This window comes from Bos mutus, chromosome 5 (genome assembly GCF_027580195.1).
Source record: "Bos mutus isolate GX-2022 chromosome 5, NWIPB_WYAK_1.1, whole genome shotgun sequence".
NCBI classification, from domain to species: domain Eukaryota; kingdom Metazoa; phylum Chordata; class Mammalia; order Artiodactyla; family Bovidae; genus Bos; species Bos mutus.
Genome location: NC_091621.1, coordinates 23,295,473 through 23,310,897, shown reverse-complemented (window position 1 = coordinate 23,310,897; position 15,425 = coordinate 23,295,473). Strand labels below are relative to the sequence as shown.

Sequence of the window (15,425 nt, the reverse complement as noted above, 5' to 3'; positions counted from 1 at the left end):
ACACTGAGAAGAGAGGCACTAAAGCAACTGAGCTCACGCCTGCAGCCAAATGCACTTGCAGAGGTCGAAGTAGGGAAGCTGCCTGAAGAGAGCAAACCAGAGATCTAGGTGAAAATAAGGCACCGCGGTCTGCAAAATAAAGAAGGCTTCTTCCAGCTATTTAAAAAACAACCACCACCACAACCTGCTACTGCGAAGGACTGACCAAAGGAAAGGAAAAGTAGCTTTTTAAACATCACCCTATTAGTCCAATTTATAAATAAAAGCCACATTCCAGTCGCCCTGGAAACTGAATAGCCATTGGCAGTGGGGGGTAATTCACAAGCAACTTGGATTTTCTTTGTTGTGCAGGAATGTTTCTGTCACTTCCAAGACCTGAGGGCTCACACACCCTCTGGCTCCGCTTTCCTCCCTGTGAGCACAGGAAGTCCAAGGCCTGGAGGAAGCACCCTCCCGCCCCACCTTTCCTCAGGGCTAGGGGTCAGCAGCCTGGCCGCACAGCCACCCCCACACCCGGAGCCAGATGGGGGAGGCAAGGGCGGGTGGAGGTGCTGCTCAGCTAGGAGGTGTGGACTATAAAGTAAAAGGCTTGATTTGAAGGGGAAGAAAGAAGAGAAACTGAATTTAATGAATGTGCTGGCATTAGGGGTCTGAAACAAACATGTGGATCAAAGTTGTGTGGACCTCACTAAACTGAAGATCTGGACAGGAAGAAATAGCAGACACTCAAAGTGGAGGGTCAATGCCAGTATTCAACACAGGATATGGGCCGGCTTAGAGCTGCATCCTTGTCCCCACGTGGGGCAACTGCCTGAAACAACAGTGTCCCAGAGGGCACAGGGAACTGCTTCATCTGTCTAAGGAGACCTGAAGACAGCGACCACACCATATCACAATGTACAAGCTCTGGGCCAGACCCCTGGCACAAAGATTGCTTCACCTTTTCACCCCTTCACTCGGGCCACTGATGTGTGCATCACCCCCCAGCCCACCCCAACACCGAACAAAACAAAACTCTTCAAACAGCTACTTAAAGAAAGTCCTAGAAAAGAAACGTGAATATTTAGATTTGAAAGATGTTAGCTGAATGCCCTGGAGGTCCAGTGATTAGGACTCCAGGCTTTCACTGCTAAGGGTCCGGGTTCAATCCCTGGTTGGGGAACTAAAATCCCACAAGCCATGCAGTGCAGCCAAAATAAAGATGCTGGCTTCCCAAAGTTAAATAGGCCACTTTCAACTCCTGACTATATATAAAGTCAATTCTAGGTATGAAGCAAGTTTTTCTAGGGTGAGTGGGACATGTATATTTCTTTCAATTTAGGACATAAGGAAGTTAGGGACATTTTTTTTTCCTTCTAAAACATCAAAATCCCCCAATCACCAAGTTTTCTGAGGCTCCATGCCAGATTTAAAAAAGAAAAAAATGAACTGGAGGATTGATAAATGACCCAGTCTTGCAGGCTGATGCGTGTGATGCTCATTTAAAGAAACAGAACACTGGCCAGCTTACTAAACACGGGTTAGAGCTCATGGAACCCTCAAAAGCCCTGAGGTAGAAAGTTTAACCCCACTGTACAGATGCATAAACCCAGGCAAAGGTCACAGAGGTAGCATGTAAACACAAATCCTGGCCAGTTCCCAAACCATGTCCTTTCTATGTGTACCAAATGACCTCTAGAGTCCAGGAGAAAAATCTGTTGCCAACTAGCTGGGTGACTTTAAGAAAGTACAAAACCTTTCCAGGTGTCGTTTTCTTATCACTTAAAAGGGAGAGAAGGCATCCTCTCTCTACCCTGTCAGAAGGGGGAGCAGTGAGTCTGGAAGGAGAAAGTGGGCATGCGTGCACAGTCAGCCCCTCCCTCTGTCCTCACTGGGGGCCAGCATCCTGCTCTGACCCTGTAGGGGGGTCTTCACCAGTACAGCACAGGAGGTCAGCCTCAGGAAGGCCCCTTGCCCACAGGGATAAGCTACATTATCCGTATCAGCTCCAAACCAGGAGTAAAGGTAAATTTTGGTCTCTATCCTTCTCAATCTGGTCTTCTCAACTGATTCAGAACTCAATGGGATGAAGTCTGGTCCTGTAAAATGGGAATATGTCTAAGACAGAAATTCTATTGGCCTAAAATAGAAGTTATAACCCCCTTGTCTCAAGGAACTGTGCTGTGCGTAGTCACTGGCATGACTGACCCTTTGCGACCCCACAGACTATAGCCCTTTGCGACCCCACCGACTATAGCCCTTTTCATACTGTTCATAGCGTTCTCAGTATGAAAAAGGCTATAATCCATGAGACTGCAAAGAGTTCGACACAAATCTCATTGTCTCATTGGAAGGACTGATGCTGAAGCTGAAACTCCAATACTTTGGCCACCTGATGTGAAGAACTGAATCATTGGAAAAGACCCTGATGCAGGGAAAGACTGAAGGCCGGAGGAAAAGGGGACGTCAGAGGATGAGATGGTTGGATGGCATCACCGACTCGATGGACATGAGTTTGAGTAAACTCTAGGAGTTGGCGATGGACAGGGAAGGGTGTCTTGCTGCAGTCCATGGCGTCACAAAGATTCAGATACAACTGAGCGACTGAACTGAAATGGACTACAGCCCACCAGGCTCCTCTGTCCGTGGGGATTTTCTCCAGGCATGAATACTGGAGTGGGTTGCCATGCCCTCCTCCAGGGGATCTTCCCAACCCAGGGACTGAACCCAGGTCTCCTGCATTGCTTCCCTGGTGGCTCAGAGGTTAAAGCATCTGCCTGCAACGCAGGAGACTTGGGTTCGATCCCTGGGTTGGGAAGATCCCCTGGAGAAGGAAATGGCAACCCACTCCAGTATTTTTGCCTGGAGAATCCCATGGATGGAGGAACCTGGTGGGCTACAGTCCAGGGGGGTCACAAAGAGTCGGACAGGACTGACTTCACTCACTCACTCCTGCACTGCAGGCAGATTCTCAGATTCTTTACTGTCTGAGCCACCAGGGAAGCCTCTCAAGGAACTAGTGATAGAAAATACAAACACATCCCACACGCCAACTAAAAAACATTTCCAGATACTTAACAAATGGAATCTGTTTACTAAGTACACATATTTTCATAAAAATAAATGTCATTTCCCAGTCAAAGCAGGTAAAAGGTATTTTTGAAAGCACATTGTTTTAAAAACAAAACACACCTTACTTCTGTCCAAAGCCATCTAGAGGGCTCAGGCAGAGGAGGAGGGGCAAGCAGTAGCTGTCTCTGCCACACCCCTCTTCCAGGCAAAGGCCTTCTCCTACCACATCCTGACCTTGTCAACATGTCTGAGACACTCCCATTTCAACTAGTTTCTCTCCCACTCTCTTTTCTGTCCCCACTTCCTTCTTGATAAGACTCTTTGTCAAGACTGCCAACAAATACTTTCTATATACTTAGCCAATGGACCAATTTTAGCATTCAACAAGTACCTGTTCAGCACCTAAATATGAGAGCCTACTGGTGGCTCAGACAGTAAAGAATCTGCCTGCAATGCAAGAGACCTGGGTTCAATCCCTGAGCTGGGGAATATCCCCTGAGAAGGGAATAGCTACCCACTCCAGTATTCTTGCCTGGAGAATTCCATCGACAGAGGAGCCTGGTGGGCTTCTGTCCATGGGTCACAAAGAATTAGACACAACTGAGCGACGAACACTTTCACTAAATATTTAACCAACAGCTGTGTGAGGCACTGATGACAGTGAGCAGGGCACAGGGTGTGCCCTTCAGGGCAGGTTGGGACAGGAAAAGGGGTACTAGTGGAGGTTACAGTGTCAGAGCCGTCAGAAATGAGTGCAGGAGAGGAATACCTCAGGACGGCTTCCCGGAGGAGGTGAGATCTAAGCCAGAACCCGCCTTGGGCGTTTGTAAATTCTGCTTCCCCATCAAACTCGTTATGGAGAGCTCTTAAAACCAGGGAGGAGGAGCTGGAGAATCTACTGGAAGGCTTTTGAAAACCAGAGCGCCCAGCTCAAATCAGCTAATTTTAGACAAAGAAAGAATACTTTAGCATGCTGCTAAAGAGTATTTTTAGAGTCTGTTTCAGTTAACTACTTTGATTTCTCAGTAGTTAGAGAAAGAAGAAAAATAGATTTCAAATTTGTAACAAGTAAAAAAGTTGTTTTCCCTCTTTTGAGTCCCATTTCTTTCATCCTAAAACATAAAATACACAATTGACATTAGGCATTCTGTAACTAATTCCATTCAATGCCTGAATACCATAATCAAGTGCTTAGCACTTGGGGAAGAAAGTTGACTACGGCCTAGATTTTCTCACTGCATATCTTGTAAAACACGTATGAACAATCAGCAATCAATCTGGACAAAATGCCAAGTTTTCCTTCCATTCTCAATACCACCCAACAAGGGGCTTAAATGTGTTTCAAAACCTGAGAGCAGCTGTAGATTTACCCTAGGCTTGTAAAACTTAAAAAACTAGCTCAGCCTAAGACCAAACCAAATTCCAAAGTTAAGGATGGGACGTTCCAGAAAGCTCAGCTTTCATGATGCACAATGGCACCTGCTTATTTTCTGCACAAATACTTGGGGTTTTCAGCTGTATCACCCAGTGCCCTGCAGCTCCTTCTTCAGATCTGTTACTATTAATAACTCAGCCTCACTTCCCTGAAAACAACCCCCAAGAACTAGACAGATTGCCCCCTCATCCTTGCATTTCTGCAGGTCCCCATGTCTGCAAGGAAAAAGTAACCCAGTTTCAGGTGGCCACTGCTGTTCTTTCTGGTTCAGCATTTTCCCCATTCCTTCAACAGAGATTAATGAGAGCCAGCACTGTGCAAGGTGCTTGGGGGAAGATTCAAAGACCTGGAGGAGCTCGGTACGGGGGAAGGGACAGAGGTGGCTGGCTGTGCAGGCTGGTTTCTCTGTAAGGAATTCCCACTGGCAGATACTCACTGTGCAGTTACATGTTCAGGTACTGGTTCTGGTGCAAACCCTGCCCTCGGTGAGTTTAATCTCACCCTTCTGTGTAGGGAGTGAGTTCCACTTTTTGCAGAATCATCTCTGAACTGCGGACATGATGACATCCTACCCCTTCATACTTAAGCATGAATCTCTCAAGAATAAGGCCATTCTGCCGCATAATCAAAACATCCTTATTATCATACCTAAGAAAATCAATAATTTCATATTATCCAGTATCAAGTCCATATTCAGAGTTACTTATTTGTCCCACAAATATCGTTTATAGCTGTTTTTGATCCAATCAAGGTTCTTATCTAGGGTTTGTCATGTCCATTTGGACTTATTTTCATAACACTCTGAGATCAATACAACTTCTCTATGAATTCACTAAAATGCTGGCATCCAAACAGAGAAATAAGCACAAATGTAAGCATGAGGAGAGAATGTCACATTCTAGAACTTTATATTTTTCATTTGTGGGTAGCTGGAGTATGGAGGGTATTAAGAGTTCTAAATTTAATGACAGGCAACTGCTGATTCACCACAAATTCCCAGCTGCCCGGTGAGCCTCATCATCAGAAATCCCACAGGAAGAGAGAAAGTGACAGAAATCATGCACATTTCAGGGCTTCCCTGGTGGCTCAGCAGTAAGGAACCCACCTGCCAATGCAGGTTCGATCACTGATCTGGGAAGATGCCAAGGAGCAACTAAGCACCACAACTACTGAGGCTGCGTTCTAGAGCCTGGGAGCGGCAACTGCCGCAGCCTGGGAGCTCCAGAGTCCACGCTCCAAAACAAGAGAGGCCACCGCAACGAGAAGCCTGATCACCATAACTAGAGGTTACCCTCTACTCATCGCAACTAGACAAAAAGGCTGCAGAGTAATAAAGACCCAGCACAGCCAAAAATAAATAAAAATCAGAAAAAAGAAATAAAGCACAGTTCAGCTTGATCACCAGACACCCTGGGCAGACCTATCTGTTGTGGTTTTCCAACCTATTTCCTTCCCTGCAAAACAGAGGTTTCAGGCTGGACTCTCATTCCAGCGGGAACTGAGAGTAATCAGCAGGAATCCAGTTCCCCAGGTGAACAGATCTGTTGACAGCAAAGTAAAGTTACACACTTTCTGGGAATTTTCAGGAAGGTAGCGTCAATACACCAGACCTTTAGGATTCCATTCATTCGGATTTCAAAGGGCCCAGTACTTATTTGTGAAACGAACAGTGGTTCCACGTTACAGCCGCAGGAGGTCTCGGCTTCTGCCCTGCAAAAGGCTGAATTGCTTCAAAACACTATCTTATGAAAGCAATCTCCCATGACTTTTCAACTCAGATGTTATCTTAATCAATAAAAAGTGATCTTTTAAGGTAACATTTTTCTTTCCTTACTTTCTAAATCTCTTAATCTCACAAAACCTCAGTTTCTTGTCAGCAAAATGAACATAATACAAATACTTGCTCTCAAGTAGTCCCTGTTCAGAGTAACCAAAATAGCACACACAAAAGCACCTTATAATAATGCCCGGTTACCATCATCATTATTATTACTATTATTACTAGTTAGTGATTAATTATTACATGAAAATCTAACATTAAAAAGTAATGTCTGTCAATCAGGCAGTCTGACTGGGGCTCTCAAAATCAATATTGTAATTGATCCCCTGGCCAGGGAACTAGATCCTACAGCTAGGAGTTCGCATCCCACAACTAAAGATCACAGATCCCAAGTGCTGCAAGACCCAGCATCGCAAAATAAACAAACATTTAAACATTTTTTTAAAAGCCATTAGCATCAACTTTGTACCAAACACATATAGATGCCATTTAATCACCATAACGACAACTCTGTGAGATAATAATTTCACATGTGAGAAAACTGAGATGCGGAGACTAATCTGCCCAAATCGTTTCATAACTGGTTGAAAGAGGAGCTGATATTCTAACCCAGACCCATGCAAATTCTAAACTTTCCACAATACTTCATTGCTTTTCTGATTTTAGAAGATAGTTTAGGCCACAAAATACCTTAACCAACAGCAACCCCTGTACCTTTTAATTCTGGATCTCTGATTTTTTAAGCAGGGGTGGTTTCTAGGATTTTCTAGTGGAGGCCTACTTTTAAATTTTGGTTGCGCTGGGTCTGGCTGCACTTGGGCGTTCTCTAGTTGTGGTGTGCAGGCATCTCATTGCAGTGCCTTCTCTTCTTGCAGAACACAGGCTCTAGGGTGCATGGGCTTCAGTAGTTGTGGCTCGCAGGGTCTAGGGCACAGGTTCAGCAGTTGTGGGGCACGGGTTTAACTGCTTCTGGACCAGAGATCGAACCTGTTTTCCCCTGCATTGGCAGGCAGATTTTTATCCACTGCACCACCAGGGAAGTCTGGTGGTTTAGTTGCTAAGTTGTGTCCGACTCTTGCGACCCCATGGATTGTAGTCCATCAGGCACGTCTGTCCATGAGATTTTCCAGGCAAGAATATTGGAGTGGGTTGCCACTTTCTTCTCCAGGGGAACTTCCCAACTCAGGGATCGAACCCAGGTCTCCCGTACTGTACGCAGATTCTTTACTGACTGAGGTACCAGGGAAGCCCAGAGAAGTCTGAGCCCTAGTATTAAAATGTTTTGGTGACCACTGTTAATACTGAGGTACCCACACTGCACAGAAAATTCAAATAATTAGGAGTAGCCATCAGCAAAGTTTCTGAAGTATAACTTTTAAAACCAGTAATGGAATCCATATTTCTTAAACTAAAAAGCATCACTGAGAAGTAATGAGAAATTGCACGTACAAACCACACTGCACAAGCCTGCACTTTGGAATGGAGTTCCGTACTTTCTAAGACCCACACTTAGCCACTAAACAAGATATGGCCGGCATTTAGGAAAGCTATTTTTTTTTCTCATCAATCAGCACACACCACATCTTTAGTAGATCTCTTATCCTCTTTCCTTTATCCATGTACATTTTTAGAAACCTGATTATTCTTTGAAAAGCTTCTTCCTTTTACCTATTGATACAATAGATTATCACACAAGGCGGCCTTTATCACTTGTCACATATGCTAACTGTAGTTCGTCCCTTAAAAACTTCTTTCTCCAAAATGGCCTCAAGGGATGTAAGAAGGAGAAGGATAGAATCTGCAGTATGTGAAAAAGAGAAGTACCAGTGTGGGAAAGATTGGGGGGTGGGGGGGGCAGTGTGCCAAGATTACGTCTCCGCTCCAATTCTGGCACTTACGTCATTACTGCTTCTAGCACTGGGCACTTTTTCCAAGAAAGTGGCCCCTCCAGTTTCTATTTAAAACTTTGAGTTTTATGACACACACACACCCCTCTCAAACGCCAAACCTTGTTGTGGAGCCCTCATTTCCAGCCAGGCAATATTCAGAACCTACATCCTCCCAGAAACAGCATTCCAGGGACAGAGAGGAAGTCCTATTCAACAGAGGGGTGAGTACTTGCCTCCAGCTGGAGCATAAAGACCCATTACAAGGCTTCCCTGGTGGCTCATCCTAAAGAACTTGCCTGCCAATGCAGGAGACCCCGGTTGGATCCTTGATCCTGGAAGATCCCACATACCAGTGAACAACTAAGCCTGTGTGCCAAAACTATTGAGCCTGTGCTCCGCGACAAGAGGAGCCCTCACACCGCAACTAGAAAGCAGCTCCCGCTCCAACTAGAGAAAAGCCCGCACAGCAACGAAGACCACCCAGCAGAGCCAAATACACATAAATAAAATACGCAAAAGAAAAAATTTTAAAGACTCATTACATAGTGAAATTATACACAGCTACGTTACAAGCTAAATAAGTCAATGTTCCTTCTCTACCAGTGTATACACACACACACACCCCCCCTATATCTCCCTTTCCATGCTTTCCTCCTTAGCACTTCAGTTCAGTTCAGTGCGCAGCTTATTAAGGTGGCTTCTCTTGTTGCAGCTTGTGGGTGCTAAAGCATAGGTTCAGTAGTTGTGCAGAGGCTTAGTTGTTCCGCAGCATGTGGGGTCTTATTGGATCAAGGATTGAACCTGTGTCCTAGGCACTGGAAGGCGGATTCTTAAAACACTGGAACCAGGGATTCTCAAGAGTAATCTTTTGGTATTCTGACTACCTGAGTTTGTTTTTTTTTTCCTTTGCAAAACCTCCTACATATCCTGGTCCCTCCCTTACCTCTCCAGAGCAGTCCCGCAGGCCTATTCTGAGAGGCTGTCTCCCAGGCTTAAGTCCTCAGAATACCACCAAATAAAACATAATTCTCAACTTTCAAGTTGTACAATTTTTTCAGTCGCAGCTACAGTTTGATTGAGAGGGCTTCCTTGGTGGTTCCGATGGTAAAGAATCTGCCTGCAATGCAGGAGACCCAGGTTTCATTGCTGGGTCAGGAAGATCCCCTGGAGAAGGGAACGGCAACCTACTCTGGTATTCTTGCCTGTAAATTCCATAGACAGAGGAGCCTGGAGAGCTACAGTCCACAGGGTCGCAAAGAGCTGGACACGACTGAATGATTCTCACACCATACACAGTTCAACTGAGAAGTGGGGCAGTCTGGACCCAGTGCCTCCTGCACAAGGGGTCTTTTTCCTCAGCAAGATGCGTTCCGACTGTCAAGCCTCAGTCTCAGACACAAGCCCTGGTGACACATGTTCACAAGTATGGGGCCACCAAGGATGTTCCATTAACCAGTTTACGGATTTCAGCATTTTAACAATTTGAAAGACAGGGAGTGGATGGGGTGAGAAAGCCAGGTGATTGCCTTCCAAGTCCTCCAAACTCAAGAGACCAGAGTGGAGGCAGAAAGGACAGCTGTGTCCTTGACAAGCCCTCCACAAAGGAGATTCCAAACCAGAAAGATCTGCTGAGATGAGAAAAAGGCAAGTCAGCAGGAACACAGACTACTACAAAATAAAGTCAATCGTTTCCCTGAAAGGGAGAGGTTTTCCAGAAACTTTTCTATTTTTGTCTACTCCCAAGTTGTCTGCATTGAGTATATGTTATTTTAGTCATTGGGGAAAATCTATTGTAAAAAGAAATTCCCTAGCCTTTATGAGGAAAAACAAATGATAATGTCACCGCCTATTTTTTAAATACACATATATTTGTGACCTACTCCTTAAAGATCAAGAAAGCAGAATAATGATAAAGTCTTAGCCTTTGTCCCCCAGAGCTGACAGCACCAAGCCAGGTTCAGGCAGCAGTTTTCTCACAATATAGGCCAACACAAACTCTTTAGTATTCACAGCTTTAAACAAAATGAGATAGCACTTTATTAGTTTCCTTTAAAATGCCTATTACGGGGACCTCCCTGCTGGTTCAAGGGTTAACACTTCGCCTTCCAATGCAGGGCACAGAGTTTCAATCCCTGCTCAGGGAGCTAAGACGCCACATGCCTGGGGGCCAATAAAACATAAAACAGAAGCAATACTGTAACAAATTCAATAAAGACTTAAAAAAATGGTTCACATTTTTTTAAATAAAAAAAAATTAAGAAAAATTAAAGTGAAAATGTGAAAGTGTCAGTCGCTTAGTTCTGTCCAACTCTTTGTGACCCCATGGACCACAGCCTGCCAGGCTCCACTGCCCATGGAATGTTCCAGGCAAGAACACTGAAGTGGGTTGCCATTTCCTTCTCCAGGGGAACTTCCCAACCCAGGGATCGAACCTGGGCCTCTGGCATAGCAGGCAGATTCTTTACCCTCTGAGCTACCAGGGATAAATTCCAAAACTGCCTATTACAATTATTACAATGCCTTCTAAATGTAACTGGTTAACAGGAATGGAACGTGAGCACATAGAAAGAAAGAGGTATCACTAATCTAATTATTTTCTAGTTTTTTTTCTGGGGGAAAAAAAAAAAGCAGAGGACTTGTTTCCAGCCACATTAGGATAATAATTCTTAGTATTTGATTTTTCTAAACTTCCTTTTAAATTTTGCTATACTCTGAGTTGTCGCAAACCACTCCCTTACCCTGCCACGCGTACACAGTGGAAAACTGACAGGACAGGAAAAGACTATGACTTACTTTTACTGTGAAATTCACAAACAAATCTCAAATCAAAACCAAGTACGCTAAGGAATTTGAGGTCAGCAGATGCAAAGTAGTAGATATAGAATGGATAAGCAACAAGGTCCTACTGTGCAGCACAGGGAACTATCTTCACTATTCTGTGATAAACCGCAATGGATAGGAATATTAAAAAGAATGGATGTACATGAATAAGTGAATCACTTTGCCGTACAACAGAAATTAACACAACGTTGTAAATCAACTATACTTCAATAAAAAAAAGTTTTTAAGAAAAAAAATATGGTATTCCACAAAAACAGATTCCCTCCCTTATCCCAAAGCCAACTCTCTCAAGTGTGCTCAGTACACACCTCAGAACTGAGCACAACAGCTAGGAAGCCAGATCATTCCAGCTTATCCACTTGACTTTTTCATTAGTAAGAGCATGACCACACTGCAGATTTAACTTAGGAGGAAATTAATCTTATCAGGAAGTTACTTACTTAGTATCTCAAACTGTTCCAAAAATATCACATCCTTGCCCCACTTCACCTCTACTCCACCTCCTCCCTAGTAAAGAATCTATTTAACAGATGAGGGCTGCCTCTGCAACCTCTCTCTCTCTTAAAACATTAAATGTGTTTTGAAACTGGATTTTCCTAGCTAGAGGTTGTGGTCCCTGGCCCACCTGACGTTCATGCTTCTCCTCTTGTTTAATTTGTCCTTAATAAATTAATTGTCAGTTACTTATATACTGTTCTGTACTAGACTGACTGCATCTCCAAAGTCATGCTATTAGGAGGTAGTGCTGGAGTTGTTGGTTAATCATGAGGGTGGAGCCCTCATGAATGAGATTAGTGCCCTTATAAAAGAGACCCCTAGACAGCTCCCTCACCCCTTCTGCAATATGAGGACACAACAAAAATATTGTTATATATTGTTATTGTATTGTTACAGCATGTGAACAGACTAAGACACTCTGTAAATATGATCTGCTTCACATTTGTACTTTAGTCTCCTCCACAGTTCCTTAAGAAATTAGCTGTGTCTTTCTTCTGCTGTCTCAGGAAACAGTAGCCATTAAATAGATTGTCTCATCCTTATCCTGGTGGCTCCTCTAGCACCATAAGGAATTCTTTCTTCCATAAAGAATTTTTAAGTTATATACAAAGTCATATTACTCTTCTTGAGAAACACTGTTTTTTTCAAAGAGTTCATCTGCAAGTATCAACTTTCAGTCACATGTTGATTTTACTACTTTAAATCAGGTTTCCAGACATCTCACTGTCACTCCCGCCCATCCTATCCCCCAGCCCAAGTAATACCTAAATAGTGCCACCCACACTTCGAACCATAGATGAGCACAACATAATGTCACAATCTTTTCTGGAAAAAAGCAAATGCATCTTTCCCAACCTCCTACATTATAAATGCCTCTTTCCCCAGTGCCCAGCCCAGTTTCTGGAACACAGGCAACGCTCCATGAGTGACTGGTGGAAGGACGGGAAAGAAGGTGGAGCAGGTTAGAGGCCTCACTAAGCACTGTCTCTCATACACACACACACACACACACACACGTGCGCGTGCGACAGCAGCAGAAGCAAGGCCACCAAAAAAGGTGTCCAGTCTAGTAAAGAATCCAAATACCTTGTCCCCTTTTTCCTCTAAGTAATTTTAAGTTTATTATTTTTTTTTATTGTGGTAGGCATAACATTTTATTGTGGTAGACATTTTTTTTTGGTAGGTAGGCAGGGAGCTATGTGGCATGCAGAATCTTAGCCCCCTAACCAGGGATCAAACCCATGGCCCCTGCATTGGAAGTGTGGAGTCTTAATCACTGGACCACCAGGGAACTTTCCATTCTAACCATTTTTAAATGGTCAGTGAAGTTAAACACATTCACATTGTTGTGTAACCATCATCACCATCCATCTCCACAATTTCTTCATCTTGAAACTTTGTACCTAGTAAACACTAACTCCCCAGGCCCTGGCAACCACTGTTCTACTTGCTGTGTCTATGAATTTCACAACTCTAGGTACCTCACGCGGAGAAGGCAATGGCACCCCGCTCCAGTACTTTTGCCCGGAAAATCCCATGGATGGAGGAGCCTGGTAGGCTGCAGTCCATGGGGTCGCTGAGGGTTGGACACAACTGAGCGACTTCCCTTTCACTTTTTACTTTCATGCATTGGAGAAGGAAATGGCAACCAGTGTTCTTGCCTGGAGAATCCCAGGGACAGAGGAGCCTGGTGGGCTGCCATCTATGGGGTCGCACAGAGTCGGACACGACTGAAGCGACTTAGCAGCAGCAGCAGCAGGTACCTCATGGAGGTGGAGTCATATTGTATTTGACCTTCTGTGACTGGCATATTTCTCTTAATGTTGTTGTTTAGTCATTAAGTCATGTCCAACTCTTTGCAACCCCATGAACTGCAGCATGCCAGGCTTTCCTGTCCTTCACTATCTCCCAGAGTTTGCTCAAACTCATGGCCATTGAGTTGATAATACTATCTAACCATTTCATTCTCTGCTGCCCCCTTCTCTTCTTGCCCTCAATCAAACCCAGCATCAGGGTCTTTTCCAATGAGCCAGCTTTTCACATCAAATGGCTCCAAAAGTATTGGAGCTTCAGCATCAGTCTTCCCAATGAATATTCAGAACTGATTTCCTTTAGGATTGACTGTTTGATCTCTTTGCTGTCTAAGGGACTCTCAAGAGTCTTCAACACCACAGTTCAAAAGCATCAATTCTTCGGCGTTCAGCCTTCTTTACGGTCCAACTCTCACATCCATACATGACTACCGGAAAAACCATAGCTTGGACTATGCACCTTAGTCAGCAAAGTGATGTCTCTGCTTTTTATTTTTAATACGCTGTCTAGCTTTGTCATAGCTTTTCTTCCAAGGAGCAAAAGTCTTTTCATTTCATGGCTGCAATCACTGTCCACAGTGATTTTGGAGCCCAATAAAATAAAATAAAATCTGTCCCTGACTTCACTTGTTCCCCATGTACTTGCCATGAAGTGATGGGACCAGATGCCATGATCTTAGTTTTCTGAATGCTGAGTTTTAAGCCAGCTTTTCCACTCTTCTTTCACCTTCATCATGAGGCTCTTCAGTCCCTCTTCACTTTCTGCCATTAGGAAATGTCACCTGTGTATCTGAGGTTGTTGGTATTTCCCCCAGTAATCAGGGTTCCTCCATGTTGTTGCCTGTGCCACAATCTCACTTTTACTTTGCACTACTTAGTTGACAGCCTAGCTTTGTCCACAAATTATGGGACCAAGTTTCAGGAAATCTCAGATTTCCCAGGGAGCAGACAGGCCCATTTTTCTGGTCAGTTTTTGGCCGAGTGGGCCTTCGGCCTGGTTTTTCTTATCTCTGAGCTCACAGCCTCACAGCTTGTGTAAACGACTTCCCCTGTACAGGTCTGGGCCACTCGCTCACATGTCCCCACCACAGAAGGGAAGAGTGTTTGGTCTTCTTTGTCTTTCATTTCAACTACTTTCAGAGAGCTGGAGAATGGAAAAAGGAAAGCAGGAAGTCAAAGGCAATTCTAGAATCTTCACTGTAAATTCATTAATAAGATCTTTTTTTAAAACACCCTTATTAAGATACAACTCACATACCATAAAATTCATCCATTTGAAGCATACAACTCAATGTATAGTCACAAGTGTACTATACAAGTTAGTATAGTCACAAGGCTGTACAACCATCCCCAGGTTCCAGATTTAGTTTCATCAACCCTAAAAGAAACCCTGTACCCATTAGAGCTGTACCTTACTTCTTCCCATACGATCTTAAACTCTGTATCTAGTTGTTAGTCTTATATCCCTCCCGCATCTCCCAAAGTACTCAGCAGGTACTTGAAATTCCCATAAATACTTATCTACGACCGTCAAATGCATATATACGTATATCACCATTAACCTCAAAAATAACTCCCTCCAGTAAACACTGTGTCAGAAATTTTGTTGCTAGACATATCCCAAGATCTCTTCCTCCCCCACTAACTTGAGATTCTAGTTAAGAATAAAGGAATTTATAATTCTTAAAAAGTATGTTCCTAAGGAAGTAACTTTTGTTTTGTTTATAATTAAACAATTTTAAAGCACTAACAGGTAGCATCAGTGGTAAAGAATCTGCCCACTAGTGCAGAGACGCAAGAGATGTGGGTTCGATCCCTGGGTCAGGAAGATCCCCTGAAGTAGGAAATGGCAACCCCTCCAGTATTCTTGTCTGGAAAATTCCACAAACAGAGGAGCCTGGTGGACTACAGTCCACGGGGTCACAAAGAATCGGACACAACTGAGCCCACACAAAGCAGTAACAGTGGCCAAGAGGAGCACTTCAGGAGAGGCCTCTCCTCTGTGGAACGTCCAGGGCTCTTCTCCAGCCCTGCCTTCCCAGCACAATGGAAGACCAGATACGCCCTCTGTCCTGTGCAGAATCCAGCCTCTTTTCCACCGCTAACAACAATACAGGTTA

General features: G+C 44.1%; 1 protein-coding gene and 1 long non-coding RNA gene across 2 annotated transcripts in view; both read right to left on the bottom strand.

The window, feature by feature from the left end:
* The window catches only part of RASSF3 (Ras association domain family member 3), a 75,791-nt gene that overhangs the window by 22,224 nt on the left and 38,142 nt on the right, over positions 1-15,425 (bottom strand). The gene's annotated exons all lie outside the window — the stretch shown is intronic.
* The window catches only part of LOC138987910 (uncharacterized), a 39,406-nt gene continuing 37,747 nt past the window's right edge, over positions 13,767-15,425 (bottom strand). The window contains exon 2 of the long non-coding RNA XR_011464191.1: positions 13,767-14,449. This is a non-coding gene — a long non-coding RNA (uncharacterized lncRNA). The remainder of the gene's footprint in view (positions 14,450-15,425) is intronic.